Source organism: Triticum dicoccoides, chromosome 2B (assembly GCF_002162155.2).
Source record: "Triticum dicoccoides isolate Atlit2015 ecotype Zavitan chromosome 2B, WEW_v2.0, whole genome shotgun sequence".
NCBI classification, from domain to species: domain Eukaryota; kingdom Viridiplantae; phylum Streptophyta; class Magnoliopsida; order Poales; family Poaceae; genus Triticum; species Triticum dicoccoides.
In genome coordinates, this window is record NC_041383.1 from 204,709,499 (window position 1) to 204,721,966 (window position 12,468).

At 56.4% G+C, this 12,468-nt stretch overlaps 1 pseudogene; it reads left to right on the forward strand.

The window, feature by feature from the left end:
• Window positions 1–2,041: 2,041 nt before the first annotated feature.
• The window catches only part of LOC119360784, a 54,038-nt pseudogene continuing 43,611 nt past the window's right edge, over window positions 2,042–12,468 (forward strand).

Consider the following 12,468-nt stretch of genomic DNA (forward strand, 5'->3'; position numbering starts at 1 on the left):
CTCCTCCGCAGCGCTGATGCGGATCTTCAGCCACGTCTACCTGTGCAACCCCGACACCTACCTCGATGACCTGTTGGAGCACGTGGACGCCAAGCGCTCCGTCGCTGCTGCTGAAGCCGTCAAGGGTTGAGCGAAGGCCTTGCTGTCGAAGTTCCGCACCTTCAACACCGCGCCCAAGCGAGGCGCTGCCGGCCCCACAGCTCCAGGAGGTGGGGCTGCCAACCGTGACTCTACCACGAGCAGTAGCGCGGCCCAGGGTTGATCTTCTCGTGTCCTTTTTCCTGCTTTGATTCCTGCAACATGCATGATCCCTCGTGGAGGCGTTTAAATTTGTGTCTGGTATTGTGTGAACAATTTATGGTTTGTAATATTTGCTTCTGGATTTGCTAGATTTTGCGATTTCCTTCCTATTTGCTTGTGTTCTACGTCGGCAGGGCCCGGCCCTACGCATACCTCAGCCGCCGTTAGCCCTGAGCGGATCACCAAGACGGAACTAAGGAGTGAGGGGCTATGTGGCAAGTTAGGCTCCTAAGTCGCGATGCTCAGGAGTCCCCCTTGATGCACAAACAGCAAATAGGGAGGGGATGGAGGAGAGGATTTTTGTCGTTCTACGTCGGCAGGGCCCAGCCCCGCGCATACCTCAACCGCCGTTAGCCTTTCAGAACTAAGGAGTGAGGGGCTACGTGACTAGTTAGGCTCCTGAGTCGTGATGCTCAGGAGTCCCCCTTGACGCTCAAACGAATCTTCATACCTTGGCTCCGCCCAGGGAGGGGCGCGCGATGACCAGGTCCGAGGGACCTGGTTGGGTGGCATGTGCTCGGGCCTGGCCCAGGCACAACCCCCGTGTCCAGCTCCCTCGCGCGGCACTCCCGAGGGGAGGCTTTGCGATGGTGCTAGACACTAAGCTCTGGGCTCGCTGAGGTAGACACAGTCGTGGGCTGCCCTCAGTTGTTTATCACCAGCACGGAGCATAGTGCTTCCTTATGTGTACGGGCATAGACGCTCCTCCGTAGTGTCATCAGCCAGCGCGGAGCATGGTGCTTCCACTGGTGCGTCGGAGGGGGGCTCCCCTCTGGGAGGAGCCCCCGGGGCGTGTACAGCCCCGCCCTGACACATGGCCGGCATGGTAGGGCTAGGAGAGGTGTATTTGGGCACCCGTGAGCCAGCGCAGGACTCACGAGGCCCTACCTGAAGGCTGGTTGCGCCTGGCTCTGGGCCTTTGTGGATGGTATGTTCCTGCAAGGTGGTTAAAATGCAAATGCTCTACATCCTCAGGTCCCGGCCCCCGAGCAAGCTCAACCGTCGCTGGTATGACAGGTCGCGATGCCGTGGGTCAAGGCCAAGGGGTGAGGGATGGAGAGCCAGTAAGAGCCCATGAGTCGCGATGCTCAGGCGCCCCCCTTTTAACGTGCAAGCGATTCGCATGAGGAAACATAGACCCGTGGTGGGCTGCGAACGACAATCATGAAAGAGCAAATCAACTTAGATAGATGCGGGGAAAGCAAAAGCCACTGGGTCAGGCCCGAGCGGCTTGGGGATGATGCAACCCGAGGGGCGCCCCCAACAAGATAAGCAGAAGATATAAGCAAAATGGATACATGCCGCAGGGACAGACCCACGCGACCTAGGAATGATGCAGCCCTGAGGGCGCTCCCAGCTGAAACGAAAACTGAAAAAAGTCACTTGATGTTGTTGTAGGGCGAGTGTCGGAGTAGCTGATGATGCAGGGTGAAGGAGCCGATCCTCATGAGCCCTCGGGACTCCTAGCCTCGGGAGGCTCAGGAGGTTCGGGCGGCTCGTTGAGGTCCATCTCCATCTCCTCCAGGAACATGCGTTGCTTGGCCACCTGAGCTTCCAGAATGCTCCTCATCATGCACTGGTGGGCTGCAGCCGCGTTCGGCAAGCCGAAGGGCATACGAACGAAGCTGTGCAGTGGGCCCGCTCAATGCCCCACGTGCGAAGTCCAGAAGCACTCCTAAGAAGCGACTCGATTGAGCCCTGGGTAGTCGATGCAGACACGCGGCCCACCATCCTCACCTGGATGGGGAGCTACGCTGGGCAGACGGCGGTTGCCACAAATGACGCTCGTTTCTTCCATGTCCTGAGAGGCCTTGGTGATGAACTCCTGAGGGTTGGGTCCTTCTGTCCTTACGCCTTCCCGAGGGAAACGTGCCGCGAAGCACGCCTCCAAGTTGTGCCCAAGCTCCTCCCTCGCGACCTTGGGAAAGTCAGTGGCTCCCCAGGAGATAGCCCCCGAGCCCTGCCCGAGGAGGGCGCCGGGTGCGCCTTCCTATGCGATGGAGGGTGGCGCCCCTTGGACGGGCGCATGTCCTGATGTGGCGCCTCCGGAGGTGCCTGCCTCTTGAGGCCTTGAGCCAGGTGATGTCTTCTTCTTCTTGGGAGCTGCTCCAGGGAGGTTTCCACTCTTGTTGTTCGGGTCCTCGATCGATGCGGCCTGGAAGGCGCGCTCGAGGGAGCACACTGCATCCTTCTCTTCAAGGGGACCGTGATGACCCCGCCGCTTCCTGGCATCTTGAGGACGTTGTAGCCATGGTGAGTCACTGCCATGAACGTGGCCAGGGCCGGATACCCGAGGATGGCGTTGTATGGTAGGCGAATGTGAGCGACATCGAAGTCAATGAGCTCGGTGCGGTAGTTGTTGCGCTTTCCAAAGGTGACAGGAAGGCGGACCTGCCCTATCGGGACACTGGAACCATGAGTGACTCCTAAGAAAGGCTTGGTTGGTTCAAGCTGATCATATGGCACTTGGAGATTGTTGAACGTCTCGACGGCAGAACGTTGAGTCCTCCTCCGCCGTTGATGAGGGTCCTGGTGACTTGCACATTTCTGATGATTGGGGAACAGAGCATTGGCAGGACACCGGCCGTCGCCGCTCACTTGAGCTGATCTGCTGAGCTGAACGTGATGGCGCACGCAGACCACTTGAGAGGGCGTGTGGCCTCAAGCTTGGGGAGGACTGCATTCACCTCACGAGCAAACTGCCCAGGATGCAAGCGATCGCACGTGGCTCTTGGAAGCCCCCAGCCCCCTCGTCCTGATGATGGTCTTCATTCCTTCTTGGTGGTGGTGGCAGAGGAGGAAGGCCTGCGTTTCCTTGCGGGCGGTCCTCGCGAGCCTGATCTCTCCAGGCTCCCTCGCGAGGCTGGTCCTACCAGCGGTCCTCGCGAGGTCGGTCTCGCCACCCTTGGCAAGGGCCACCGTCGTCCCATCATCCTCCACCTCTTGCTCCGCCTCGGCCGTTGCCCCGATCGTTGCGCTCGGGGCGTCGACAGACGCGGCCTTCTCACACGGCCCTGAGCTCTCGGCATTCGTTGGTATTGTGGGTGTGGAGATCGTGGTACACATAGTACCGACTGCCCTTGGATGACTCCGGCTGGTCCCTGCCGATCTTGGTGTCTGGCTCCGCTGCGAGTACAGCTGCTCCCTTACACTGCACATCCTTGGCCTTGGCTTTCTTCTCTTCTGGGTCTGCCGCCGGGAGCTCGAGAAGGGAGAGGCGTCCCTCCTCAGCCCTTGCGCACTTGGTCGCCAGGTTGAACAGCTCCAGAGACATGCACAGATCTTCATGGATTACCAGCTCCTCCTTCATCTTGACGTTGCGAACGCCATCAGAGAACGCCGAAATGATGGCCTCCTCAGTCACCCTGGGGATCTTGAGGCGCATTGTTGAAGCGCTGGATGTACTTCTTCAAGGTCTCTCTAGGCTGCTGCTTGATCTGGCGCAGGTCACCCATGGCCGACAGACGGTCGCGAGTGCCCTGGAAGTTGGCGATGAAGCGGGTGCGCATCTCCTCCCAGGAGGAGATCATGCCAGGAGCCAGGTGCGGGCACCGTCCTTGAGTTCCATGGGAAACCAGTTCGCCATGACCTTTTCGTCCCCGTTGGCGGCTTCGATGCCCAGCTCGTAGAGCTGTAGGGACTTAGTGGGGTCTGCAGTGTCGTCGTAGAGAGGAGGCAGGTCAGGCTTGAACTTGCCCGGCCAGGCGACACTGCATAGCCCGGGGGTGAAGGCACGGTAGCCTGTAGTGGTCATCGGAGTGCTCTGCTGATGTTGGGCTTGCTCCTAGAAATTCCCACGCGCCGCCTCTTGGAGCAACGCAGGGTATTGGCGTGGTGGCGCTGGGATTCAGTCTGGCGCACCAGTGCCGGGAGCACGCGAGCACCTTCTTGGGGGCGAGGGATTTCTTGGCAGCTCCTTTCTTGTCGCGCAGGCGCCGGACGCGGTGGGTCTCGTCCTGGGGCCGCGCGCCTTGGAGCCAGGGTGCCTTCTTGGGGAGGAGGTGGCGGAGGCACCTCCTGATCCACGCCTCCTGCATAGGACGGAGGGCGAGGTAGCAAGAGGGACGGCATAGGAGAGCCCCCTGCGGCGCTGACGAGCTCGGTGATACAGGCGAGCCAGTCCTCGTAGAGGTCGTTGACGGGACGGTAGTGTAGGAGCTCACGTGCCAGGAGCAACGCGGCGTGCACGTTCGTGGGGGCGCGACGGGCGTGGGACGAGGAACCGGCTGGAGTCAGCGACGGGGTGGCGGTGCGGCCTTCCACCCACACCGATGGATGTAGGGACGAGGCCTGATGCTCGTTCTCCGCCGGGCTGGTGGAGGCGTTGGCAGCAGGCGACGGGGAACGATAGGGGCACCTGCCGACGGGCGCCATCTAGGCGACGCGGGCGGCGAGGGCAGCCCGAAGCTTGGCGCGAGCCCGACGAACGTCAGCCATGGACCCGACGGAAGATCGAATGCGAACAGCGGAAGAAAGATTCTAGCACATCCCTACCTGGCGCGCCAAATGTCGGATATTGGGTTCCGGCAGACCCTTAAGGTTCGAACACTGGGGTGCGCACGAAGATCTCTCCCCTACCGATCTACGTCCGATCGCGTCGTGATATCTAAGCTGGAAACGATGAACAACACAAGGGACATGAGATTTATACTAGTTCGGGACACCGTTGTGGTGTAATACCCTACTCCAGTGTGTGGTGTGGTGGATTGCCTCAGGTGCTGATGATTAACGGTACAAGGGAAGAACAGCCTCGCGAGAGGTGTTCTTGAACTGGTGCGATGAACTGCTTGGGTAAGTTCGATTGCCTCTCTCTCTCTCTCTCTCTCTCTCTCTCTGCTAGGGCTCTATCAGATGAACGTCCCTGCCAGATGCCTCTACTCTGTGGTGGCTAGCCCTATTTATAGAGGCCCTGGGCCTCTTCCCAAATATTGAGCGGGAAGGGTGCCCACAACGGCCATTTCAAAGGGGAACATCTAGTACAAGTTATCCTGACTAAAGTTGGTCTTCAGCTGCTGAGGGAGTCCTGGACTAGGGGGTGTCCGGACAGCCGGACTATCATCGTCAGCCGGACTCCAAGACTATGAAGATGCAAGATTGAAGATTTCGTCCCGTGTCCGGATGGGACTTTCCTTGGCGTGGAAGGCAAGCTTGGCGATTCGGATATGTAGATATCCTACCATTGTAACCGACTCTGTGTAACCCTAGCCCTCCCTGGTGTCTATATAAACCGGAGGGTTTTAGTCCGTAGGACGAACAACCATTACAACAATCATACCATAGGCTAGCTTCTAGGGTTTAGCCTCCTTGATCTCGTGGTAGATCTACTCTTGTAATATCCACATCATCAATATCAATCGAGCAGGACGTAGGGTTTTACCGCCATCAAGAGGGCCCGAACCTGGGTAAAACATCGTGTCCCTTGTCTCCTGTTACCATCCGCCTAGACGCACAGTTCAGGACCCCCTACCCGAGATCCGCCGGTTTTGACACCGACATTGGTGCTTTCATTGAGAGTTCCTCTGTGTCATCACCGATAGGCTTGATGGCTTCTTCAATCAACAACAACGCAGTCCTGGGTGAGACTTTTCTCCCCGGACAGATCTTCGTATTCAGCGGCTTCACACTGCGGGCCAATTCGCTTGGCCATCTGGAGCAGATCGAAAGCTACGCCCCTGGCCATCTGGTCAGGTTTGGAAGCCTAAACTTCACAGCCGACATCCGCGGAGACTTGATCTTCGACGGATTCGAGCCACAGCCGAGCGTGCCGCGCTGTCACGATGGGCATGATCTAACTCTGCCGCCGGACAGTACCTTGGAGGCCGCACACGGATCCGCTCCGACCCATAGTCCGGAGCCGATCGCGTAGATCGAGGACGGGTGGCTGGACACCACCTCGGGAGCTGCAACTTCCACGGTGACGGAGCCGAACACTGACCTCATCCCTCATAAAGCTCGTGACTCTGAGGTGTCGGACTCCCTGCCGGACTCCGAACCTCCTCCGCCCCTGCCAATCGAATCTTATTGGGCGCCGATCATGGAGTTCACCGCTGCGGACATCTTTCAGCACTCACCCTTTGGCGACATCTTGAAATCACTAAAGGATCCCTCGCTATCCGGAGAGCCCTGGCCGGACTACGGCCAGGATGGTTGGGATGCGGACGACGAAGAAATTCAAAGCCCACCCACCACCCACTTTGTAGCCACTGTCGACGATCTAACCGACATTCTAGACTACGACTCCGAAGACATCGACGGTATGGACGACGATGCCGGAGACGATCAAGAACCAGCGCCTACAGGGCACTGGAAGACCACCTCGTCATACGACATATACATGGTGGACACCCCAAAAGATAGGGACGACGAAGAAGCAGCAGAGGCAGATTCCTTAAAGAAACAGCCCAAGCGCCGACGTCAGCGGCGCCGCTCTAAATCCCGCCACAGCAAGAATGGAGATTCCGGCACAGGAGATAACAACACCCCAGAAAGTGCCGAAGACAACCCCCTCCAGCAAGATTCAGCGCAGGAGGATGCAGAAGCAAGCCCTCACGAGAGAGCAGCATACGAAGAGGTCGAGGATGATAACTACATACCTCCCTCCGGAGACGAGGCAAGCCTCGACGACGACGAATTCTTCGTGCCTGAGGATCCCGCCGAACAAGAGCGTTTCAGACACAGGCTAATGGCCACAGCAAATAGCCTAAAGAAAAAGCAGCAACAGTTTCAAGCTGATCAAGACCTGCTGGCCGACAGATGGACCGAGGTCCTCGCGGCCGAAGAGTATGAACTCGAACGCCCCTCCAAAAGCTACCCAAAACGCAAGTTGCTCCCCCGACTAGAGGAGGAAGCATACAAACCTTCATCATTAGCGCACAATACGGCAGACCGACCACCTCATGGCCGCGACAGAGAGGCATCTAGGCCCTCCACCAGAACTGTACCTCAGCACCGCTCAAAAAGTACAAAGCCACGGGGGAACGCGTCGGACTTACGGGATATATTGGAGGACAAGGCAAGACAATCCAGATCTATCTATGGATCACGTGGGCGCCCCACGACCCACGACGAATACCGTCGCACCGGATACAGCAACTCTGGCCGGGCCAAACACAGCAGACAACGCTCTCTTGAGCTACATCGTGATATTGCTCAATACAGAGGCGCCGCACACCCACTATGCTTCACTGACGAAGTAATGGATCATCAAATCCCTGAAGGGTTTAAACCCGTCAACATTGAATCCTATGATGGCACGACAGACCCCGCGGTTTGGATCGAGGATTATCTCCTTCATATCCATATGGCCCGCAGCGACGATCTCCATGCCATCAAATATCTCCCGCTCAAGCTTAAAGGACCAGCTCGGCACTGGCTCAACAGCCTGCCCGCAGAGTCAATTGGGTGTTGGGAGGACCTGGAAGCCGCATTCCTCAACAACTTCCAGGGCACATATGTGCGACCACCAGACGCCGATGACCTAAGCCACATAATTCAGCAGCCAGACGAATCGGCCAGACAATTCTGGACACGGTTCTTAACAAAGAAAAATCAAATCGTCGACTGTCGGGATGTAGAGGCCCTCGCAGCCTTCAAACATAACATCCGCGACGATTGGCTGGCCCGGCACCTAGGACAGGAAAAGCCGAAATCCATGGCAGCCCTCACATCACTCATGACCCGCTTCTGTGCGGGAGAGGATAGGTGGCTAGCTCGCAGCAACAACCTCAGTAAAAATGCTGGCAGTCCGGATACTAAGGACCACAATGGCAGGTCGCGTCGAAACAAAAACAAATGCCGCGTTAACGGCGACAGCAATGAGGATACGACAGTCAACGCTAGATTCGGAGGCTCTAAACCCGGTCAGCGGAAGAAGCCATTCAAAAGAACCACTCCGGGCCCGTCCAATTTGGACCAAATACTCGACCGCTCTTGCCAGATACATGGCACCCCCGAAAAGCCAGCTAACCACACCAACAGAGATTGTTGGGTATTCAAGCAGGCAGGCAAATTAATTGCCGAAAACAATGACAAGGGGCTGCACAACGATGACGAGGAAGAGACCCGGCCGCTGAACAATAGAGGACAGAAGGGCTTCCCCCCACAAGTGCGGACGGTAAACATGATATACGCAACGCATATACCCAAGAGGGAGCAGAAGCGTGCACTAAGGGACGTATATGCGATGGAGCCAGTCGCCCCAAAGTTCAATCCATGGTCCTCTTGCCGGATCACTTTTGATCAAAGAGACCATCCGACCAGTATCCACCATGGCGGATTCGCCACATTGGTTTTAGACCCAATCGTCGATGGATTCACCTCACGAGAGTCCTGATGGACGGCGGCAGTAGCCTGAACCTGCTTTATCAGGATACAGTGTGCAAGATGGGCATAGACCCATCAAGGATTAAACCTACAAAGACGACCTTCAAAGGCGTCATAACAGGTTTTGAGGCCAATTGTACAGGCTCAGTCACACTGGAAGTGGTCTTCGGATCCCCGGATAATTTCCAAAGCGAGGAGTTAATCTTCGACATAGTCCCGTTTCGCAGCGGCTATCACGCTCTGCTCGGACGAACCGCGTTCGCAAAGTTCAACGCGGTGCCGCATTATGCATACCTCAAGCTCAAGATGCCAGGCCCTCGTGGAGTCATCACGGTCAACGAAAATACGGAACGCTCCCTCCGAACGGAGGAACATACAGCGGCTCTCGCGACAGAAGTACAGAGCAGCCTTCTAAGGCAATTTTCGAGTCCGGCCGTTAAACAACCGGACACGGCCAAACGCGCCCGGAGGAACATCAATCAAGACCACCTGGCACGTTCCGAGCACGCGTAGCAATGTGGCCCCAACCCCAACCCTCGCATGATTGCAAGACAAGCTCTCCGCGTACATCGTTACGCTCTGAAGTTACCATGGGCATAAGGGGAGGGGCACGACCACAACAGACCCAGAGTGCGGCTCGACCACACCAGGGGCTCCAAAGTGTGTCGCTCTTTTTATTTTTATTTTTCTTCTTTTTATACACAGGACTCCGTCCACCAGATGCTCTGTCCGGTGGCGAACCTGCCGAACTCACGATGCAACAGCCAGGGAGGGACAAAGGCTGCGACGAACACTCAGGTGGTCTCCATTACGAGCATTAAATTTGTTAAATACACCATTCCGCAGCCTACCCCTGGAGGGAGACACGTCTAACTAGTCCAATCCCTTGCTTACCGCACTGTTTGTATCATTCCGCACTCATAGCAGAATTCCTTGAATAAATAATGCAGCACTTTTTGCCTATAATTGCATTACTTTACATATATGTTCATTTATGACATTTTGCATCCGTATATTTTGGTACGGCCGAATACACCAGGGGCTTATGTTCCCCGCATTATGGTGTGATAAGTCCGAACACTTTCACAAGTGCGGCACCCCGAACTTATAGCATTATATGAATCGGCTCCGAATCATGTCTTGGGTCAATAGTTGGGTTTGCCCGGCTCCCACGTTTTGGTACCTTACGTTCCGTTCTGTCGGCTAAGGTGGCACTGGGAGAACCACTGCGATTGCGCCCCGGTTGAGCTGGGCGAGCGCCTCAGTGGAGAAAGCAAAACTGACTGTCATGATAAGGCGAGAGACTGGTCGCTGTTCGAGAGGTCTTTTCGAGTCCCTAAAGACTTATGCCGCTTCGAGCGAAGAACCGGATAATGTCCGGCCAAGGCGTGGATAGCGCCCCGGACTCGGTCTTCCGAATACTAGGGGCTTCGCCGAAATTTAAAATTATATAATTCTATGGCTAAGTGAGAGTGTTCAAGCATTATAAGTCCGGTTGCCTTGTTCGTTGTGTTGAGCGCCTCCCTAGATGGACCCAAAAATGGGAACAAGAGTGCTCAAGTTTATCCCAAACACCCCAGCACTCGTGGCATGGGGGCTGAAGCCGACGACTTGCCATCTCTCAGATTTAATAAACGGCCGCACAGAAGGTAATATTTTAAATCAATAAGCGTTGCTTAGCGCATATAAACAAAGTTTTCAGCGCACAAGATAACACATTGCGAATTTACTCAATAATTACATCTCTAGGGCACTCATCCGCAATCTTGCGGGCACCCTTCAGGACAGTCTTATAGTACATCTCGGGCGTACGATACTCCTTGCCCGCTGGCGGCGCGTTAGTGATAAGCCTCTCCGCATCCAGCTTGCCCCAGTGCACCTTTGCGCGGGCAAGGGCCCGACGAGCACCTTCAATACAGGCGGAGCGCTTGATGACCTCCACCCAGGGGCACGCATCCACCAACCGCCGCACGAGGCCGAAGTAGCTCCCAGGCATGGCCTCCCCAGGCCATAGCCGGACTATGAGGCCCTTCATGGCCTGCTCGGCTACCTTGTGGAGCTCGACCAGCTGCTTCAGCTGGTCGCTAGGGGGCACCGGATGGCCGGCCTTAGCATACTGAGACCAGAAGACCTTCTCCGTTGAGCTCCCCTCCTCAGCTCGGTAGAATGCGGCGACATCGGACACACTGAGAGGCAGATCTGCAAACGCCCCTTGAGAGCTCCGAATTCGGGTAAGTAACAGGTAATTTACATTCACATGCTTACTTTGCATGAAAAATGCCTTACCCGCCGCTATCTTCTTCACCGCCTCAATCTCCTGGAAGGACTTATGGGCCTCGGCCTTGGTGGCTTTGGCACTTTCGAGAGCCGAGGCAAGCTCGGACTCTCGAGTCTTTGAGTCGCGCTCCAAACTCTCATGCTTTTCCATGAGAGCCTGGAGCTCTTGCCGCACCTCCGCCACCCGCGCCCCCTGCTTCTCTCGCTCTGCTCGTTCCACGGCCGCATTGCGTTCGGCCGCGGACACAGCCTCCTTCAGGGTTGCCACCTTGTTCCTGGCCCCTGCAGTACCCACGTTATCCTTGTTATTTTTATCGCAACCTAAATCCTTTTCTGTAAGGTAAAAATTCAAAGCGGTGTTACTCACCTTCTTTGTCCTCGAGCTGCTTCTTGGCATGGCCAAGCTCTTGCTCGGACCGCTCGAGGTCCTGCTTCAAAGCACCGACCTCTGCAGTCAGTGCGGCAGAGGTCAGCAGCACAGTCCTGCAAACCCATATTGACATAATTTTTAGCAACCCTGCGTATATCTTTTTCAGATCCTCAGTCCGGCTTTTCTTTCCGAACACCGAACCGAGCATCAGGGGCTACTGTCTATGCGGTATCACATTGCATATTTTTAACTTCTTACCTCAAAGCCTGTTAGAAGGCTAATGCAGGCTTCGGTCAGCCCGCTCTTGGCGAGCTGAACCTTCTGAATCACCGCACTCATAATAGTGCGGTGTTCTTCCTTGATGGAAGCGCATTTGAGCGCCTCGAACAAGTTGTCCGGCGCCTCCGGTTGGACGGAGGCCGCCGGCGTCACGGTCTTGCCCTTCTTGCGAAGGGGCCGCCGGCCGGACTCCGGAACCACTGCGGGTTCCGGCGTGGAGTCCGGTGCAAAGTCCGGGAGGCTGCCTTGTGGCACCTCCGGAGCCTCCTCCTGATGGGTCCCTTCTCGGGATCCCACCTCAGCGTCCTCAGCGTCGCGAGGTGTGGAGGCAGTCGGGATGGAGTCTACATCCGATGGAGCCAATGACCCGCTCGATGAAGCGGGGAGATCATCATCGGCCGGACTGTAGGCAGCGTGCGGCATTAGAAGGACACTATGTGACACAAAAAACAAATTATAAATCATTCAGGAATCCGGATACTTACGATCTTGCCGGAGGCTTGGCCCTTGAGGGCCACTCTTCGTCGCCAACGTTGGCGTTGGCGGAGCTGTCCGGGGGAATAGTCCTTCCCCTCTTGGACCCTTCGGCCTCCCCTATTGGGGAAGCCTTTCTCTTCCTCTCTCTTTCCTCTAGGAGAGAGTCCTCTTTCTCCTCCTCGTCTTCGGGGGAGGAGTCCGCCTCGGAGTCGTCGGACACCTGAAAACGGGAACTCTTTCGAGTAACCGTGGCCTCCTTCTTGGCCTTCTTCTCCGGCACCACATGCGGTGCCGGAACCAGCAGCCCCGCTAGACGGGCATCTACTGGGTTTTCTGGCATGGGAGCTGGACAGATAATCTGCTCGGCCTTCTTCATCCAGTCCTGTCAAAGGAAAAGGGAGATTGAAACCCGCGTAGGGTCAAACTATTAAAAACAAGTGTCC